The sequence below is a fragment of the Pipistrellus hanaki genome, assembly GCF_964339955.1.
Source record: "Pipistrellus hanaki genome assembly, chromosome: 20".
Taxonomy (NCBI): domain Eukaryota; kingdom Metazoa; phylum Chordata; class Mammalia; order Chiroptera; family Vespertilionidae; genus Pipistrellus; species Pipistrellus hanaki.
In genome coordinates, this window is record NC_140522.1 from 7,872,222 (window position 1) to 7,879,200 (window position 6,979).

Below are 6,979 nucleotides of genomic sequence, written 5' to 3' on the forward strand. Positions count from 1 at the left end.
GGCTAAAGCACGCCATTCTTCTTCATGTGCCCCCAAAACTCATTTCTCTCCAGGAGAAGGGGGGAGGAGAGAGGAAGGCTAGATGATCATGATGGAGATTGAGGGAACAATTTGCAAGTAAAAGAACTTGCTTTGAAACTGCTTCTCTGACCCAAGAATTGGCCATCAGTCAATTCAGTATGGAGAATTCCTCAGGGTTACTCCGAGTGAAAATGCGATGTGAAATGACTATCACTCAGATGGGTAATACCTGCCCTTTGTTTTCATTTGGTCAAAAATAAAGGGTAGGAGGTGGTTCGCCTGTCATGTAGAATAAAGCTCTATCAAAATTAAATAAGATCAGAATGATTTTAGGTTTTTGTTTTTTTGTTGTTTTTTTGTTTGTTTGTTTTTGTTCTAATCACAAGAAACTGTTCTGTTAGAGTTCTAGAAATGAATATATTTTTAAATCTGGAGAAATAGTCATTATAAGGCTGGGTCTCTCAGATGATCATCAGATTGAACGTTGAAAGGCTAATAGGATACAACGTGATTCAGAGGACAGATGAAACAAGAGGAAAATTCCCCTCATGAAAGTGTATATGCAATGAATAATATAAGTGCTCAAGCCCAGCCAGTGTGGCTCAGTGGTTGAGCATCGACCTCTGAACCAAGAGGTCATGGTTCAATTCCAGGTCAGGACACATGCCTTTGTTGCAGGCTTGATCCCCAATAGGGGGTGTGCAGGAAGCAGCGGATCAATAATTATCTCTCATTATTGATGTTTATTATCCCACTTTCCCTCCCCCTTCCTCACTGAGATCAATAAAAACATATTTAAAAATGTAGGTGTTCAATAATTATTTTCTGAATAAATAAATGAATGAAAGCAATTCAGATTGTATGTTAAGCTACACATTTCACATGGAATTAGTAAAAAAAAAAAAAAAAATGCTAACCGCAGCATTTCTTAGTAAAAAAATCATAATTTAAAACTTTATGTCCCCAAATTTCTGTTCTTGGTATTTTATTTTTCTTAGTGCCATGTTGTAGCTTTACTAATTCCACTTACTCTTTTAAGTCAGCTTGGCTTATAAGTTAGCATCTCAGACTTACTGCAAGAAATGCTAAATTAGTTGTGGTTGCTTATAATTCGGAGAGCGAAAGGCATAATTTTAAAATACAGCCAACAGATTTTCTCAGACAGAGTAAATTCCCTCAATGAGGGGATTATTTTCCGTTATAACATTTTATCTTTTCCTGTATGTATGAGAGAAAGTGATGGAGTCCCTAACCTAGGAGCACCAAATATTGATTTCATGGTGATATTTAACTTTACGGTCGGCTTTTATAAAGATGGATGTCAATGAAGGCTGCTTTATAGAAAATTCTGATGAACTGTCACATTCTCTACTACTTTGCAAAGCACTTTCTTAATATGCTCATTATTTCCCTGGATGTGAAAAGACGTCCCATAGAAAGCAGCAGGGTGTTTTCCCACGGCCACATCTGAGCAGAGCTGTGTAATTAGCTCACAGGCAGACATTTTATCAATGTGCTAAACAGAGCCCTTTCTACTTGAATGCTTTATTTTCTATTCTGGTGTACTTCCTGCATCATGCAGTCTCCTAAACGTGAACCATGGCATCAGTTACCAAAAAAGCTTAACTTCTTTCCTCCTTTCTTTCCAGAAATGCATCCATTTAATATTAAAATACATTCTCATGAAAAAGTTTTTAAAAAAAATTTTTTCCAGAGGCCCAGTGCACAAAATTCATGCAATGGGATCGGCCCTCACAGCCTAGGCTTCGTCCAGAAGGCCATTTGGCTGTCCGGTCTAATTAGCATATTATGCTTTTATTATTATAGAGTGATATCAGAGAAGAAGGGAGAGGGAGAGATAAATAGAAACATCCATGATGAGAGAGAATCACTGATTGGCTGCATCCTGGGAATCAAACCCACACTGGAGATGCAGCCCACAACCTGGGCATGTCCCCTGACCGAGAATTGAACCGTGACCTCCTGGTTCGTGGGTCAACACAACCACTGTGCCATGCCAGCAGGCCATTCTCATGAAATGTGAAATGTCTCTGGACAATGCATTTGTTTTTCCCCTGTGGATATTTGTAGTCTGTGTGGGAAGACATGTCATCATTATTTCAGATAGTGTCTCTCCCTCCCTGGGTGACATACATACGCCAATTAGCCGGAGGAATTTATTCTGTTCTGGCTGCTTCCAGGGCTCCTTAATAGTCTTGAGTATCCGATAACCCATTTCTAAATATATAGCTGGTAGTCTAGCAATGTCACTCTCACCTTTACAAGACAAACAATTTGGATAAACACTGCATCTGAAGCTTCAGAAGTAATGCAAAGGAACACCAATGGCCTTGATTTTATATATATGTATGTATGTATATATATATATATATATATATATATATATGCTTTAAACTATATTCTGTGATTAAGATGCTTGTGAAACATAAACACTCACATGATCAGAGTAGCAATTGAAACTAGTTTAAGGCCCTGCAATTGTGTTCATCTTTGAAAATGTTCACATCCCATAGTAATGACTGTTTGTACTCAGAATACATCTTTCACCTCAGGTTGTCAAACTACAGTCTTCAGTCTGAATGGTGAGGTAGGTAAGTACTATATTCACTTGCTAAGTGTTTATGCCGAAGCCGAGACAGAATGCAGAGGCGGTCGATTGCAAAGATGAGAGGGATCCGTCAGAAGGGGTGCCCATCGGCCACACGGTGAATGTAGATGATTTTGCTTCTTATATCCAATGTCATAGGTTTGACTGAACTGACTTTTGATTTGAAATTGAGGTTTTAGCTGATGGCCATATTCATGCGATAATGCTGTTTTGAGAACTTGGATGACCCTTAATACAAATAGGCAGGAAACTAACATATCTTATTGTCTTATATTTGTCAAGTTCTTCATATGTACATTTTGATTTAATCTTTGATAAAATATTTTAAAGTAAGTAGGTTTCTAAAATAGTCCAATGCATGAATCGGAGCATAGAATGGTGCTTATCATGGGTGTGGGGAAAAGGAAACTGAGTCTCTTCAAAGGATGTAAAGTTTGTTACACAAGATGAATAAGTTCTGGAATTCTCTTATACAATATGGTACCTATTGTTAATGACACTGTACTTTACACTTACAAATTTTTAATAAAATATATTTTATTGATTTTTTACAGAGAGAAAGGGAGAAGGATAGAGAGCTAGAAACATCAATCAGCTGCCTCCTGCACACCTCCCACTTGGGATGTACCCGCAACCAAGGTACATGCCCCTGACCAGAATCGAACCTGGGGCCTTTCAGTTTGCAGGCCTATCAACTGAGCCAAACGGGTTTTGGTCTCAATTTATTCTTAGATTTTTGTTTATAGGCAGAAAAGTTAACATTAAATGTATTATTTGGCTGTCACCATTCAAAAAAATTAAAAGTAAGCCATTTAAGTAAACAAAGATATATTTTACTTTTACTTATTTAGAAATTCTTTTAATTTTAAAAGTTAGATCCCAAAAAGTCATATTTTGAGGCGTGAAAAAAGAGAGAGAAAGAATGAAACCATGTAGATTGGATATTATCAGTTACAAAAAACAAAAAACAAAACAAAACAAAACAAAAAAGATCTACCATTGCTTTCAAGATTAAAATAGTTAAGAAGAAAAAAAATGAAGGAATTTGAAGAAAAAATAAAGGGCAGAGGCAGGAAACTAACATATCTTATTGTCTTGTATTTGTCAAGTTCTTCATATGTACATTTTGATTTAATCTTTGAGAAAATATTTTAAAGTAAGTGTAGCATCCTGTTTACAAAATAGCAAGCATGAGCCGCAGTGAGATGAAATGTATCATCTAACCAGGGGTCCTCAAACTTTTTAAAGTGGGGGCCAGATCACGGTCCCTCAGAGAGCTGGAGGGCCAGACTATATGAGCTACTAATTCCTACTGTAACACCTCGGCTGCGCTCACTGCCCAAAAAACCTGGCGGGCCGGATCAGACTCCTCTGCGGGCTGCATGTGGCCCGCGGGCCGTAGTTTGAAGACCCCTGAAAGCTCACTGGGCTAGGCCGTGACAAAGCCAGGACTTGAATCTGCTTGCCAAAGCCTACAATGGTTCCATCCACATCACCTCCAATATAAAGACAACATTCTTGTAACTTCATTACCAGAGATAAAGTCTTTTGGGGAACTAAATTTACCAGGAGATTTATCTCATTGATCTTTGTGTACGTTTTGACGGATATAAAAGTGGACAATGCCTTTGGCTCATCTTTTGTAAAAACTATTATGTGACAATCGAAATGGATGATTCTTATATCTCACCCTTATAAGTGCCGTGAAATTAAATTACTGAGTCAAGAAACATCTGCCAGAGGGGTTAGTGTAGGACAGTGGTCTGCAATCTGCGGCTCTCCAGACACGGTTTGCCATTCTGTTGACTAATGAGTTTGCCGACCACTGGGACAGGAGCTTAATCACAAGGAACAACAACAGCCTGTAATTATTGGAATCTAGAGTCTAGGTCAGTGGTTGGCAAACTCATTAGTCAACAGAGCGGCAAACAGTGGCTCTTGAGCCCCATGTGGCTCGAGAGCCGCAGTTTGCCAACCACTGGTGTAGGAGAAAGGCACATGGGGAAACTATAAAGAATAAAATTCACATGGATTGACCAGAGGAGCATTGAGGATCTGGATGTCAAAGGATCGGTGAGACTTAAATGACCAGATCTCTCAAGGAAAGTATTCAAGGCATAAGAAAAAGAATAAACAGATCTGAAGAGATAAGAAAATGTTGGTATAATGCAGAAATGTCAATGGTTATTAGCACTTTTGAACATATTTATTATCTATCATTTACTTATGTGATCTCTAATTCTCACCATTTTCCTGAATGACTAGTATCATTGCCACCATTTTAGAGAAGAGGAAACAGAGACTCAGAAATATCAGTAAATAAAACCAGACGGAAGCAATGAATTATCAGAACGTGGAAGTACATAGCAACTGATAGGCCATCGTAATGTGAAGCTGACTGGGGCAAAGAAGTCTAATAATTATCGTAATTACTTTGCTCTCAGTATTTAGAGCATGGTAGATACACGTTCTTAATGAAACCATTTCTTTTGAGGGGAGTATGATGATCACCACTGATGTACACGTAAAAACAACAACAACAAAAAACAGACTGAGTCTCAGAGAAAATTAAATTGCTCAATGCCATAGAGCTATTAGTATTGACCTTTTGAAGCTGTAATACATTTTTTTTGCTGATTTGCTTATATGCATTTTCTGGGGAAAAGGTGGGTAGCTTGCATCACCTTCTCAAAGGAAGTTCATATGTATAAAGAAGTTAAGACTCACTGTGTGGGGCTGAAACCAGTTTGGCTCAGTGGATAGAGCATTGGCCTGTGGACTCAAGGGTCCCAGGTTCGATTCTAGTCAAGGGCATGTACTTGGTTATGGGCACATCCCCAGTAAGGGGTGTGCAAGAGGCAGCTGATTGATGTTTCTCTCTCATCGATGTTTCTAGCTCTCTATCCCTCTCTCTTCCTCTCTGTAAAAAATTAATAAAATATATTAAAAAAGAATCACTGTGTGGGTAAGAGGAGGTCTTTGTGCAGACAATGCCGATGCTATGCAGAAGGAGGAGAAGCAGCTTACCGCATCATTAGATGCACTGCTGAGTCAAGTGAATGATCTCAAGAATTCACTGGGGAGTTTCATTTACAAATTAAAGAATGACTATGACTGGTTGACTTGGCCCTCTGTCCTGGACAGCTTTGCCTCGCTCTTGGGACAGTTGAACACTCTGAACAAGGTCTTGAAGCATGAAAAGACACCACTGTTCCAGAACCAGGTCATCATCCCGCTGGTGTTGTCCCCAGCCCGTGATGAAGATCTCACGCAGCAGACTGAAGGACGAGTGAGTACCTGTTTTCAGCCATGTGGCAGTCCCCAACCATCTGAGAACCACGCCTGACCCTGAGGTTGAAGAGCAAGAGAAGCATCCGACAACAGATGCTGCCCGCATCGGTGCTGATGTAGCTCAGAAGCAGACCCAGAGCTTAAATGAAATGTGCTCCACCCTTTTGGAGAAAACCCGCAAAGAGGAACGAGAACCAGAGAGTGGAGGTCTCCGGCCAACAAGCAGACCTTAAACCCTGCAGACATGCAGACACCCATGCCTTGGTGGCAGCCATTGCCTTTGGAAAAGGTCTGTCTAATTGGACACCTTCAGGCAGCAGTGAACCTGGCCAGCCAGGCCTGCCAGGAACTGGAACAAACCTTGCAGGAGGCTCAGGATTACAGCAGGCGCAGAGAACAGGTGCTCCAGCCAGCAGCAGTCAATTCCCAGTGGGGTGCAAATGGTCCAGGCAGGTCAACCAGGCGAGATGCCAAGTGGAATAAAAACCAACATCAAGTCAGCTTCAGTGCATCCCTACCAGCAGTGAGTGTGGCCAGTGAAATTGCCTTTTGCCCAAACGGGCCTAGATGGTTACAGTAAAAGGACACGGACTTTCAGCAACAGACAAATCCCAGCTTTGCCACTGACTAGCTGTGTGACCGTGGGCAAGTGACCTGATTTTTCTGAGCCCGTTTTCTTATTTGTAAATGGTAATAATGTCTACGTCATAAGGTGATTGTGAGGACTAAATGAGCAAATGAAGGTAAAACACTTAGCACAGTATATGAAATAATTGGTGTTCAATAAATGATAGTTTCTACAGCCAAAAAACAAAACAAAACAAAACAAAAAGAATCACTGCATTACTACATTGCTATAAAAAAAACTTTGCAGTTTCATTAAAAATACCAGAGGCCTGGTGCATGAAGTCATGCACCGGTGAGGTCCCTTGGCTCAACCTGCAGGGATATGGCTGAAACTGGCCTTCCAAGATCCCCTGAGGGGTCCTGGATTGCAAGTGGGCACAGGCCAGGCTGAGGGACCCCAACAGTGCACAA

The 6,979-nt window shown here is 40.3% G+C and overlaps 1 pseudogene across 1 annotated transcript; it reads left to right on the forward strand.

Annotated features, from left to right (window-relative positions):
- Positions 1-5,651: 5,651 nt before the first annotated feature.
- On the forward strand, positions 5,652-6,468 carry LOC311614205 (mediator of RNA polymerase II transcription subunit 8-like; annotated as a pseudogene). Its single transcript has one exon. The product of its transcript is annotated as a mediator of RNA polymerase II transcription subunit 8-like (transcript).
- Positions 6,469-6,979: the final 511 nt, after the last annotated feature.